Below are 14,599 nucleotides of genomic sequence, written 5' to 3' on the forward strand. Positions count from 1 at the left end.
TGCTAGTGGGGTAAGCTAGAAGGGGTGCGGATGTTAGACACCCCTTCAATTTTTGGAAGGCCTCGTGGCACTCCCGTGTCCAATTAAATCGCGTCCCCTTCTCCGTAAGCCGGTGGAGGGGACGGGCCAACTCCGCAAATTTCGCCACAAAGCGCCGGTAGTAGGAGCAGAGTCCCAGGAATCCCCGCACCTCTTTGATGGTACGTGGTGCGGGCCACTCCTCTACCGCTTTAATTTTGTCTGGGTCCGTTTTTACCCCCTCGCAACCGATGACGTGGCCTAGATAGGCCACCTCCTTGGCAAACAAGGTGCACTTGCTCGGGTTCAGCTTCAACCCTGCCTGTCTGAGGCACCCGAACACCTGGTCCAAATTAGCTACTGCCTGGGGGAACGTTTTGGCATGTACTAGGACGTCATCCAGGTACACCAGGCATGATTGCCATGGCATGCCGCCTAGTACATGTTCCATCAATCTTTCAAAGGTGGCGGGGGCGTTACACAAACCAAACGGCATCACAGTAAACTGATACAGTCCCTTACCTGTGGAGAATGCCGTTTTCTCCTTCCCTGCCCTATCCATCTCCACCTGCCAATACCCACTCTTGAGGTCCAAAGTTGAGAACCAATTTGAGCCCGCAACGGCATCGAGGGTGTCATCAATCCTTGGCAGGGGATATGAGTCCTTGAGTGTCACGTTGTTTAGCTGGCGATAGTCCACACAGAACCGCGTGGTCCCATCCTTCTTTTTGACCAGCACAACAGGTGACATCCAAGGACTTCCCGAGGGCTCGATCACGCCTGCGTCGAGCATTTTTTCAACCTGCTCGTCAGCTTCCGCCCTCTTGCTCCAAGGGAGCCGTCGGGCGGCCTGACGAATAGGCCGGGCCTCACCGGTGTGGATCTGATGTTTCACCAGGCCCGTACGTCCAATATCCTCGGTGGACAGGGAGAAGAGGTCCAAATGGGACCCAACCAGTTTGTGTAAGGCCTCCCTCTGGGTACCTCCCAACTCTACGCTACTACGATTTACCATCTCGCAAATGGGATCGGGCCAATTCCTACTTCTTATTGAAGGCTCCCCCCGGGGTCGGCTCGGCTGGACGTTCTCGCCCCTCACTGTCGCGACTTCCTCAACTGGGGTGCAGCCAGCTACCCTCGTGCCCCTTACTATAGTGCGTGGTTCTGTACTTATATTTATTACTCGGACGGCCACTACCGGTCCGTCCGTTTTTACAAGGGTGCGGCCCACGATTAAACCCGGTGTAGACTGCGCTGCCACCGGTTCAACCAGGCCGCAGGACTCCTGCCATGTTGGGCGAGCTGCCCACCGGGCCGGCACTATCGCCTCGGCCCTTGGGGGAATGGTCACGGCCTCGGAAGCCTCCAGCTCCGCTCTCTCGGCCGTGCTCACTCCCCCTAACGGCAGCTCTTCTACTCCCACCTGCAGGATCCCCCGGCACAAGTCGATTTTACAACCGCTGGCAGTCAACAAATCCAACCCTATTAAACATGGGTCGCACACCTCCGCCACCCAAACATCTATCTCCCTCCTTACCGACCCTAACTTGAGGGTCACAGAACCACGCCCTATGATCGGGGCCGTTACCCCGGTAGCGAGTTGCAAACTATAATTTTGCAGGCGCTGGATCTTATCCCAGCCACCTGCGCTCGAATCAAGGACCACAGGGCTGATGATCGTGGCGCTAGCTCCTGTGTCCACTACGGCGTCTACCCCCACGCCGGCAATTTTGCATCTGATTGTCAGGCTACCGGTTCCAATTTGGCCACAATAAATGACCTGTCGCGTCAATGAGGGCTCTCCTCCATCCTCTTCTGCCGAACACCGCCCTACGTGCCCGACACCTTCTAGTTTCCCGGGGTCTGGCGGGGGGGTGTCTGGGGTCGGCTAACCCGCTCCCCCCTGGGCGGAGTTGAGGACCTCAACCGCCGGGGATCATCCCGGCGCGTGGCTCGACAGTGCCGCGCCAGGTGACCCAGACGGTTGCAAGTATAGCACCTCACCTGATAAGGTGCTTGTCTCCGGAATTCCAAATTTCCCCCCCTGTAGGTCCGAATTGGATTACCCGCTCGTGGTCCACCGCGGGCCACCTCCGGGGCCGCCTGCCATGGTCCAGGTCCCGCCAGGCGCTGGTCCACCAGCCTCCGGAACATGCCCGCCAGGTCAGGACTCACGTCGGGGGCGGGCCCCCTAAGGGGTCCGCCCTCCATCGGAGGTCCCACCTGGCGGACCGCCATTGCGTGACGCTCGCTCCCCCGGGCCAGGGGCCTCGCTGCTTCCCAACGGGCCGCAGCGTCAGCCGCCTGGCTCAGAATCTGCGGGCGCCACATGGCGAGCTGTTGCCGGAGCTCAATATCCGGGAGGGCCTGGATAAAATGGTCCAGCGCCAGGCTTTCCCGGGAATCCGCTGCCATGCTAGCATGTGCGATCCCCACTGCGCGGCGAATGTCGTGGGCAAGTTCCCCGATGGCTTCCTGGGGCTTGCGTTTTCGCAGCGCGAGCTGAGCTTTAACAAGCTCGCTCTGCTGTTCAATGCCGAATCGATTAATTAGGGCGTCGCGGAGGGCTGGCAGGGTGAGAGCACCCGCTGGTAATGCCGTCAGCACCTCCGCCGCCGCGCCGCGCAATGCGGCCACCAGGTGTACTCCACCTTCGTCCTCACCCCAACCGTTGCCCTTACACACACAGTCAAACTGCGCCAGGTACGCGCGTAGATCACTCTTGCCGTCATACGGCGCGAGTGGGACCTTGTGGGACCACCTCGTATGCGAGTCGTTGCCCGCCTGCCGGACCCCGTGCGTCGCCCCTTGCGGGGTCAGCGTGGGTCCGAACCGGCCGGGCCCCCACAGTACATTACCCCCAAGGGGCTCTCGTGCCTCCCCTGTCCCTCTAAAAACTACCCCTGTTGGTGTCGATGCATGGGTCACACTTCCGCAACCCGCTACCCATTCCATACCACCACAACCTTGCTCACCCACACCTCGCACCTCTCGTTCCATACCCTCCGGACCAGCCATACACCACACTCTTGGCCTCTCACGAACATCCGGGTCTATCTCGACCCCCAAGCTTATTAAATCACCTGGCGCATCATACGCACGACCATATTGGTCACCACTTACACCGGGTCCTCTTTCTCTTCGCTTCTCCTCCATCACCTGCTAATCCCTCATCCGGTTAATGAGCACATCATCACGATCCGAACACAGACTTTGGACCAATTCTTTTACTTCCTCCTTTATCTCTTTCTTATCCTCTCTCCGTCGCTTCTTAATTTCGCTCACCCCTTCTTCCACTTCTTCTAATTTCTGCTTCACCTCCTTCATCTCCTCGTGCGCCCCTTTAAGTTCTTCCTCTAACTCCACTTTATTTTTTTATATGTGCTCCCGCACCTCCCGCTCTTTAACCTCCATCACCTCTACCACCTTGTTCATTTTCCTCGTCAGGTCCTCGTGTACCGTCTGACACTCTTTTTTAATTACCCCTACGTCCTTTTTCATCTCCTTCTGTGTCGATTTTAAACCCTCTATTACTGCTGTGTTCTTCTTTACCTGTCCCCCAACTCCTTTTGTCCCACTGTCAGTTGTTCTACTCCCAGCGTCAACTCCTCTATACCACCTTGCAATTTTACAGTCCCCTTTCTCACCTCCTTCTCCATGCGCTCCTTACAGTGCCTCACCTCCTCGCGCACTCCTCCGACCTCCTCACTCACACCTCTTCTGATCTCTTCTCCCATCACTTGCATCTCCTGCCCAGATGCCACCCTCATCTGCTCCATTTCCTCCCTGTGAGCATCCAGTTTGGTTTCTACCCCCATTCTGACCCCCTCTATCTGCTGCCCCATTTGTTTAACTTCCCTTTCCGCTTGGTCCCTCATGTCCCTCAATTTGCCTTCCATACTGTTTTCTAACCCCTCTAACCCCTCTTTCATCCCTTCCATTTGATTCTCCTGAACGGCCATTCTGTTTTCTACCCCCATTAACCCCTCCTGTATTTCCCCTAATCTATTGTCTAATCCCTCTATTCTACTCCCTAACCCTCCGATCTGGGCCCCCATCCTTTGTTCTAACCGTTGGCTATTGGCCCCCATGTCCTCCCTCAATTTCTCGCTATCGGACCCCATTACCCCCATTTGGCCCTCCAATCGCTCACCCTGAGCATCCATCCGGTTCCCCATTACCCCCATTTGGCCCTCCAATCGCTCACCCTGAGCATCCATCCGGTTCCCCATTACCCCCAATTGCTCACTCTGCAGTTTGAGGGACGCCTGCATTTGCACCATAAATTGCTCCATGAGGGCCTGCATTTGGGCCATCCCTCCCACTTGTGCAGCGGGTGCGGCCGCCGCAGCCATGTGCGAGGCGCCATTTTGTGCGCCCGCAACCTCGTGCGCGATGACACCATTTTGCGACCCTGCTACCCTCACTGCTTCGCTCTCCTCATGTCCCTCAATTTGGTCCTGGATCGACCCTGCCTCACTCTCCTCCACCGGAACCCAGCCGTCTTGATCTGCCATAGCGCGACTTTCAAAATTCGGGTTTTTATTTTTGTAAAACAAAATCAAATTTCGCCGTTATAATTTCGAGCGCGTGAAGCGCGCTCCAGGTCCAATCCCACTTCCCGACACCAATTGTTACTCTAATAGTACAATTGGCGTTCCAAAATTTGGGCCTAACAAATTTAGTCCCAGGTCCGAATCCAACTCCTGACAACCAATTGTTACGGACACGACTTAGATGTTATGATGGGCCGAGCGGAATGGCCGCCGTGTTCGCACAAGTTACCTGATTACACTCGAACGTTGGCCGAATCGCGCTATGCTAAATCAATGAAGGAAAGGACACAACGGCTGGGATTAAGGCAACGACACAAGGGGTACAGTTCTCAAGACCTCCGGAGGAGGATATAATATTGGTTATGCAGAACGGTTAGATTACACGGCAAGAGGTAAAGCACAGCAAGATGGGCACTTATACATGGTCTTATCTTATTCCCGACAGACCACAGACAAACGGGACAAGACTGACTCACACAGGGATTGATGGCAAGGAAGGGCAGGCAGTCGATAGCTCAAGGTGCACCTTGGCTCAGGGGCAGAATCGACCCGGTCCGGTCCAGAGATGCGGGTAGGTATCGTCGCGCTGGAGGTGGCGTCCGTTTCTTCTCCAAGCTGAGGCGCATCTGACGTCACCTCCCTCTTCCTGCGCATGTCCAGTGGGGAGTGACACGCCCTCGGCTCGTTAGCTCCGCCCCAGATGGAATCGGTCCGCCGCCTCCATTGGGTGCGGGGGGGTTACCGGGCTCCGCCCTTGACGAGGAGCTGACAGCGAGCCCCTGCGTGGTAACCCCGTCGGAGCACATGTTCAATGGCGGCTAACCAAGCCGGAGTGAGGACGCGCACTCCCCGCGCCGCCGCCACCGCTGTTGTTGTTGTTGGTGTTGTTGTTCCATGAGGAAGAGATGCGGGGAGGTATTGGGAGGTCCTAAACTTGCTAATGGTGCCATACAATCACATTCTGGTGCAACGAAGAGTCAGAATTAATGGAAACGAGTCCTTAACTGACATAGACTAAGAACAAGTGAATCCTCTTGGATTGCGCTGAGGTTCGGGCATGGAATTTCGAGCCTCGATCATGGTTCGAGCCTCGATCTTGTATACAAAAATAATAATAATAATAATAAGAACCTTGGGCCGAATCTCGCGCTTCACCAGTGCGCGTGCGCGAATTTACGTCACGTCGGCAGCGAGAAGGGGTTCCCCAACACGAACCAATCAGGAACTGCCACGTCACACTTATATGATCTCAGAATTCCTGTGACAGGAATTCGCGTTACACTGGCTGGAAGTCATTCGCTAGAGGCGCTTCCTCAGCGCTAATAACTAGCAAGATGTCCTATAGTTGTCTACGTGAGATGCGGTGAACCTGGGCACGACATTTAATGGGGGAAAAAGGGGAAGGTCGGTTCTACAGAGTGTTGTTTACAGAAAATGGGACTAGGGAATGGGGGATTGGGGATAGTTGGGAAGTATTGGGGAAATAGGGGAATATTTACAAGTGGATATGGATGGAGGCCAAATCCCATATCCGCAACAATATATATATATATATATATATATATATATACATATATATTGTTGCGGTTTTGAGTTTTGGTAACAGTCAGTATAATAAAGGTTAAATTTCCCCCTCATAGTTAGTCACACAACAACAAGTAGCCTCGCGATAGAGTAGTTATCTCTTAGTATTTGTGAGAATAGTCCTTTTCCTATGTTAGTTCTGCGTTGAGTAGAGTAAGGAGAATAGGTCCTACTCCTACTTCCATTGCCTGATCCCGCCTCCCTAGCCTCATGCCTCTTTGTGCTGCCTTTGGTTCTTTTGGCGCGAATTAACACGAGGCAGGCCTAGGAGTGTCGGGGTGGGACCGAATGAGGGCGGCAGAGGAGCTGACGGTAAGCGCGGGCTGCCAATCAGGGCTCAGAGGGTGTGGCGGCAGCACTGCGTCACAGGGCGTGGTTGGAAGGTTCGAGAAGGTTCGGGGCGTGTAGATATAAGCGGTTGCGCAAAGCCCCCAGAACTCGCGAGCAGTAAGAGGAGTTGGCACCCAGGAGTTCAAGCAGCAATTGAGGTACGAGGACTGAGTTGGCATTGAGTGGAGGAAGACGCGCATGAACCAGGATACGCGCTCATATGAAAGTGACACTCGGTTGAGCTTGAAGCCGAGCCGTTATAGTGCATTGAGTTACACGAGTGATAACGCGCTGTGTAACCGCCAGCCGTGCTGAGAGACGCATACGTTTTCCTTCCTACCTCATCGGCTGCCTTTTGTTTGGGAGACGCGCTACGAGGATCCTTCCACCGCCTGCATGCCTTCTTCGCGGGACGTGCTGGGACGGTGGAGAGCCGGACAGGGCCGTTCCTGGACAACCAAGTCGGTGCGTTTGGCCTGAACATCAACCTGCCTGCAATTCCATGTGTGAGTGTGACGGGCCCGAGTCTGGGCGTTAAGAATAGGACTGTTTAAGTGCTGCTCTGTGTCTCTGCGTCTACCGATCATTGTACATACGTGTGGGAATAATAATTAAACCTGTGTTCTTCCTTCCATTCGATCGTTCTTGTGATTTCCTCATGGGCTAAGCGTGGTATGAGTAGAATCGCTCGAATCGGGTTCCACTACTAGAAAACTGCACGGACCACGTGGTACTCAATCCGCTCGGTGTACCCAAATCACACGTGGCTCGTGCGAGGCTTGCTTCCCCGCTTCCGTGGCGGCGCAGGGATTTAGGTACGAGCGAGACTTGGTCCCGAAACCCTACCTTGCGTTTGCCCGGAAGAGGCGTTTCAAGTCTCTCGGTTCCACCAAGCCCAGAAAGAACAAGGGGCTTAATCCCCCCTTTGGTAAGGGTAAGAAGCGTGGCGGAGAGCCGTAACAAAAAAAAAAAAATATATATATATATATATATATATATATATATATATATATATATAGTGTCTGTCTGTGTGTGTCTGTCTGGATGTCCGCTTATAACTCAAGAACTACACATCGGAGAAAAGTTTTGGACACAGATTCGGAATCAGCATAAAATCCCGGTGGTTTTAGGCTACGTTTTATTTTAATATCAATGGTTTTAAAAAACCGCGCCAGCTGCAATTCCATGGTGTAGTTTGTGGCGGCGCTAGACGTTCGGGGTGTATTGCAATGGTTTGTTGGGTTTGGCTGTGGGTCCAGAATAGCTCCAATTTCCTTTTGTGCTTCTACGTTTATTATGATTCTTCTGTTACAACGCCTTCCTTATCTACCTTATATCCCCCCGACGAGGCCTCTACATAATTTCATGCGGCAGAATTTCGTGCATTTTGAGTGAAAGAAGTGAGACGAAGTTGAAGGAGGAAGAAGAGGCGCGATCACTCTGGAGGCCTTGATCGTGAGTGGAAATGGCGGGAATTGCGTTTGTATCGCAAAGTAAAGGATCTGCATTCATTTCTGAACTTGCATTGGTGGATTGTTATACATCTGCATTATTTTTCATTAAAAAACTTTATGTTGAACTTGAAGGCTCCAAGCACGGACTATATATATAGCCCTCATTGAGGTAAAAATAAAAGTAAAAATCCTGCTATCGCTTGCCAAGCTAGCCGTTCCCCTCTCCCCCTCCCCTCGCCTCCTCCCCTCCCTCCTCTTCTCCCCTCTCCTCCTCCCCCTCCTCCTCCCCCCCTCCCCCTACCCCCTCCCCTCCCCCCTACCCCCCTCCCCTCCCCCTCCCCCCTACCCCCTCCCCCCTCCTCCTCCCCCCCTCCTCCTCCCCCTCCCCCTCCCCCCCTCCTCCCCCTCCCGCCTCTTCTCCCCTCCCCCCCTCTTCTCCCCTCTTCTCCCCTCCCCCCCTCTTCTCCCCTCCCCCCCTCTTCTCCCCTCCCCACCCTCTCCTCCCCTCCCCACCCTCTCCTCCCCTCCACCCCCGTTCCCCTCCCCTCCCCATCCTCCTCCCCTCCCTTCCCCCGCCCGGCAATGCCGGGTACTTCCCATGGCCAGCTGTACGTGGGCTGCTCGAGGGTTGGAAAACCAAGCAATCTTTATGTCTTGGCACCAAGTAAGAAAACCAGAAATGTTGTATACCAAGAGGTTTTGAGAAATTGAAAATTGACAAAACGTCATGTAGGAAATGTACTGTGATATTGCTCTAAAATATACATGTTCTTTTCATCATATATTTGTATTATTCTTATTCAACCCGGGCGAAGCCGGGTACCTCAGCTCGTGTGTGTATATATATATATATATATATATATATATATATATATATATATATATATATATATATATATGTATATATATATATATATATATTGGTATCTGTAATCTGGTTCTCCAACCTAATGAGCGGACAGTATGACGTCATCGCCATGCATGTCCGCATTGCCTGCAAAGCTCCAGAGGAACCATCTAGCAGTGCGTCATTACGGATTATATATTCAGATTCAGATAAATTCAGATTTATAATCCGTAATGACGCACTGCTAGATGGTTCCTCTGGAGCTTTGCAGGCAATGCGGACATGCATGGCGATGACGTCATGCTGTCCGCTCATTAGGTTGGAGAACCAGATTACAGATACCATTATTAGTAACTCCCAACCGCAACCAGGTCGACTCCATATGATGAGTGGATACCAGAGATAACGTTACCGTGTGGCAGGCGGTGCTTATCGCTCCCAGCAAGGTGCAGCAGCAGCTGTATGGGACACCTTGCTGGCGGTTCTCCACTGATGATATGGGGGTCGCATAGTGACTGATATATATATATATATATATATTGTACACACTTTATACCTCTTTACAAATATTACACAAATCTAACATGCTGACTCATTGGCCTAAACCCCTAATGAATCAGACTCACAAGCTGGATGATTGTGGGTTCGAATCCCATCTGGGTTGAATTGTTTTCTTCCCCTTACTTTTTCCAAGTCTTTTATATCGTCTTCAATAAAGTCTTGTACGATGAAGAAATGCATTTTGTTCGTACTTAAAATGTATGTTGTGAAAAATGCCAGGGACATAGAAAAGGCCCCTTTATATAGGATGTGCCATCTGGCAAAGTATAGAAAAGAAGGGACATTCCATAGCTTGTAGAAAATGCCAAACAATACAAAATAAGGGGCATTCAAAAAAAATCTCGTGTGCATGCTGGATAACTCCTGTGTTCTAAGGAGGAACCAAGTAATGCTCCAGAAAAGTTTACATAAAGGGGCACCAATTTGATTCATACACTTGCATGAAAAAGTAAATGTTTTTTATTTGCCAGATGTAGGGAACCCCATCACATTTACGAGATGGCACATTAAGAGGGATCTTTTCGATGCTCCTGGCATTATTCCTAAGAATGGTATTGATGGAATACTTACCATGTGCAGTCAATTTGGTGCGAGCCAACTTTTCTGTTTTTGAAGGGTTTTTTTTCTCTGATCCAATGTGGTTGCCAAACAAAGTGAGCGATGACATCATAAATTTATATATTCTCTAATTTAAGATAATGCTCAAGAAATTTCAAACTGATTAGACTAAGCGTTGTCCCTGTCGAATTATGTCATAATTCAGGCACCAATGACGTTATTGTTAACATTTATTCCCCATGCAGTTTTTTTTCCCCCATGGAGAGGTTTCAGAGTTTGTGTGAAGTTTTTCCAAGATGGTGCCCATACCACGTGACCTATGGCTCCATAATTATCACTGAAATTTTACAGCGGGATGTACTCATATGGTGAAAATTTTGTCAATCAGACCAACAATTAGAGAAAAACAAAATTTCATACTAATCGGATCAAGCGTTGAACTTGTCGAATTATGACGTCATAATGAAGGGACCGATGGCATCATCATTAACATATCTTATTCCCCATGAGGAATAGTTGACAATGAGCCATGTTTCAAATTTTTCCATTGAGCGGTTTTGAAGATAGAGGTGTAACGTTTTTCCAAGATGGCATCCATACCACGTGACCTATGTCATAATTATTATACTATAATTCACCAAATGACCGTCCGTCTGTCTGTCCGTCCGTCCGTTTGAAGGTACCGCAAAAACGGCTGAACCGATCGCAACGATATTTTGGGTGGGTAATCCTGGGATACCCTGGAGTAAAATAGGCTATATTGTTTTTCCAATTTCAGCTTTGGCCGCCAGCATATTCAGGTTGGTACTCCCACATAACGTTATTTTCCCAGGTACCGCACAAACGGCTGCACCGATCGGACTCGGTGACCTCGGACAAAGACCTTTTATAAGGACATGGGTTGAATCCCTGCTTGAGAGAACACCAACCCCCTCCCTGCCATCACGGTTGTCTCTCCAACTCACAATCCCACGAGATAGACGGAAAGGACGACCCAAAACCAATTATCTTCTTTTTGATTCGTATATAAACATTAAAAGTAAATAATGACCTCGACCAAAGTTCAAATGACATTTAATCTCTACATGAGAGAATTCCACATAGCTATTTGGGCAGTGAATATGCTAACAGATCGCTGTCTCCATCGATCTTGCCAAGGCCGTAACACCTATCGGCTCAAAATCCTTTTAACTGTTGACTTGGTAGTTTTTACAATGAAGGAAACATTAACAATGTTGTTAAAAGTTTATTTTGTGATTAATTTGTGATTGGAGTTATGTTGTTTGGAATGAAAAAAAGAGATATCGAGTTCAAGTAAATGACGACATGCTGTGATGGTTTCTCCTTTCTCGACGTGAACTTCGCGGATCGCGATATGCAGTTTCGCCACGGACCCACGATAGATGTTTCTATACGTGAACGTACCCGTTTGTTTGCGAACGGGTACGTTTTTCATGGAAGTCCTTCACGAACTTGCTGTCCATGTCTGACGTGCGACTGAAGGTGCTCCAGGAATGTGGAATTTATTGGTTTCATGCTTTAGCGTTCGCCGTATCTACATTGCGTTTGCTTCTGGCCTCCCACCCGTGCATAGCACGGGTACCTCACTAGTAAATTAAATTCGACAGGCAGATGCAGTCCTTTGGTGAAAATTGTCAATCGGACTAACGGTCGCCAAGAAAATGATTTTTAAATGGCAACACGTGCATGCACCCGATCACCTAACCCTGCTTTTCGCTTCGCGAGCTCAGGGTAATTTGGAATTTGCATTTAGTGATTGGATAGGTTGGTTGGTGCTTGTTGGTGTAGTACAATTAGCACCAGTACCAATTGTCATGCAGAGCTTTCCAGGTTTCACAAATGGTCAGACTATGCATTTGATTGGTCTGTATTTTTATACTCGTATCTCCAATTTAACCCAAAGAAGCTTGATGATTTTACAATTATTATATGGAAAGAACAGATTTTATAATTTTTTTTAAATTATGAACACTATCCACGTTTCTTTAACGACAATTATTCCGTTTGTGGGGTTGGTTAGGGGAGGTTTGGCACAAGTCTTTCATGAATCAGCTGGCCCTACCTTGTGCCCTACCGCCCTGCTGGCCCTACCTTGCGACAAACTATTGTTAGGGCTGGAATTTGCAACTTTGCCATTGCACCGGTGATGACACCCATTCACGAAGGACACATCTTTACATCCACCAACTTATGCCAGCAGATAGGACGCCGTTCAACATCCATCTGAGGAATAGCACACATCCATTGATGAATCACTGCCTGTGAAACACTGGAATGACAGTTTAGTGGGGTCAGGATTCAAGCCCAAGCTTGACAGCTCAAGGTGTGTGCGCACCTCCAGGCTGTCCTGGCAGCCCCACGCCCATGTTTTTGCATCTTCTGATGTCAGTGAAAAGGAATACCTCCATAGCCATTGCCATAATCTTGATTCTAAGGATTTCAACAATGACCAACTTAAATTTTGTATTGAGCCAAGGCTGCAGAACTTGTGCAAACTACTTGCTGTGAAATAAGGATGGGTAGATAGTTATTGACCTGGGATTCAAGCAGTTCATATGGGAATGTTATACCCCAAGACCATTTTTTGTTTAATTTGCTAGTTTTCACAAAAAAAAAAAAAGATTGTATAGCAGATGCTTCACTGCTCAACACTTGCCTCATCAGTGGAAACCCATGGTCCTCATCCCTTTCGGGCCTTTCCAGGGGGGACTAATCAAGGGTGGGCCCAGTAGTGCTTACTGTACCACCAGCAAGTTTCGGCATATTTAGACATGGTGTATACCTAGTTTCTCTTCTGCCAAAAGAGGCATTCAACTATTTGTATTGTTATTCACCTACATGGAGGGGGACTGGACTATAGGTTTGCTCTTCATTCATCCCACCTGTGATTTTATGCATTTTAATTTATTTATTATGTTTGTTTTCTCTGCTGCCCAACCTACATCAACCATCTTCATGCTCATTTTCAGCCCGTTTCTGAAATGCCTCCTTCCACTCTAATACTTCCCACATCTACTGTCTACTCCACCACAACAGTCAGATCGTCCACTTACATCCTCCCCCTACTATCCCTCGTTTACCAGCTTCATCACCATGATAAACATGAGTGGGGGTCCGAGTGCTTCCCTGCCTCAAACTGACGTTCACATTGAACTCCTCCAACATCCCAGGACCAACCAAAACTTTTCCTTGTTCCTTTGTACATCACTTCCACCAACCCACCTTTTGCTTCTGACACTCCCATCCATCAGTGTCACAATCACCATTTCTCTCAGGACAATGTCATAGGCCTTTTATAGGTCCACAAATCCCAATGCCATGTCACCTTGCACCATTTCACCACGTCTCAGCGTGAACACCCCATGTTCTCCCCGTGCCCTTTCGAAACCCCTGCTGCTCTTCAATTTCCATCTCGACTTTTCCTTTTCCTCCCACCCAGAATCCTCTCCAGGACCTTCATGACACGATGGAGTGCAATGCCCTTCTTTTTTTTTTCCCCAGATCTTGAACATCCCTCTTCCCCTTCCAAATCAACACAATTAACCTTGTCCTCCAAGCTCCAATCCTCCAGAAGTGAACCCTTTCTCATACATACATTCAACAGCTTCTTCACCCCAACTCACTCAGACTTCTCCCACTGCAATTATCTCACTGTGCACCTCAATACCTGGCACTCTTCCCTTCATCCTCTTCAATGCTGTCCACACCTCCTCCGTGATCTCCACCAATTCCACAACACAGTAGCTCCAGGCTCACGATTACTTCCTCTTCAGTTCAACAGCTCCCTAAAATATCCTTCCTACACTTTTTAATACTGCCGTCATTGTCACTTTATATAATTCGACACGAATGCCTCTGCCTAAGCTCATGACCTTTGTCAAGTTATCACGGTAAAAGGAAAATCTGCTAAGCACAGATGGAGACATACAGCTGGACGGACAACCTCAAAAAAATAAAATAAAATAAAAATAAATCTAACCAGTAATTACCTTTAAGTTAAATTGGAGAATCAAGCCAAATTGTAAATCCGTGAACACCTGTGACTGCACACTAAAATGGTACAAAGTTGAAAAAAATATACAAGTGTTCTGTATATTTCTTTTTTCTGTATATATTTCTGTTCTGTATACCCAAGGCAGTGTTGTGGACCCTGTGCTTTTTCTGGTCTTCATCAATGATCTCTCTGACTCTTGAAAATCCTCTATATCTCTTTGCTGATGACTCCACTCTCTGCCGCTCCATTCCTCATCCCTCAGATCGGCAGTCTGCAGCCTCCTCACTCTCTGCAGACCTGGACAAAATCACAGACTGGGCAAACAAGTGGAACATGTCTTTCAATCCTGACAAATCTCACACTCTTACGATGTCTCTCCGAAAAGACCGACTGAACAACCCTCCCATCTACTTTCTGAATAATCCTCTCCAAGAAGTTCTGTCACTCAAGCTTTTGGGTCACTATCTGCCATGATCTTTCCTGGGAAAACCACATTTCAAATCTGGCCTCCAAAGCCAGTTGCCGACTGGGCATCCTCCATCTTGCGAAGTCCTTCCATGGCACACCTGAGCTCCTCACCACATGCAAGGCTTTCATCCGCAACTCAATGGAATACTGCTCTCCCCTCTGGGCCGGTGCTCCTGCCTCACACCTAGCTCGTCTTTACACTGTTGAA

This window comes from Myxine glutinosa, unplaced genomic scaffold, assembly GCF_964187855.1.
Source record: "Myxine glutinosa unplaced genomic scaffold, kmMyxGlut1.1 SCAFFOLD_2023, whole genome shotgun sequence".
In the NCBI taxonomy this organism is placed as follows: Eukaryota; Metazoa; Chordata; class Myxini; order Myxiniformes; family Myxinidae; genus Myxine; species Myxine glutinosa.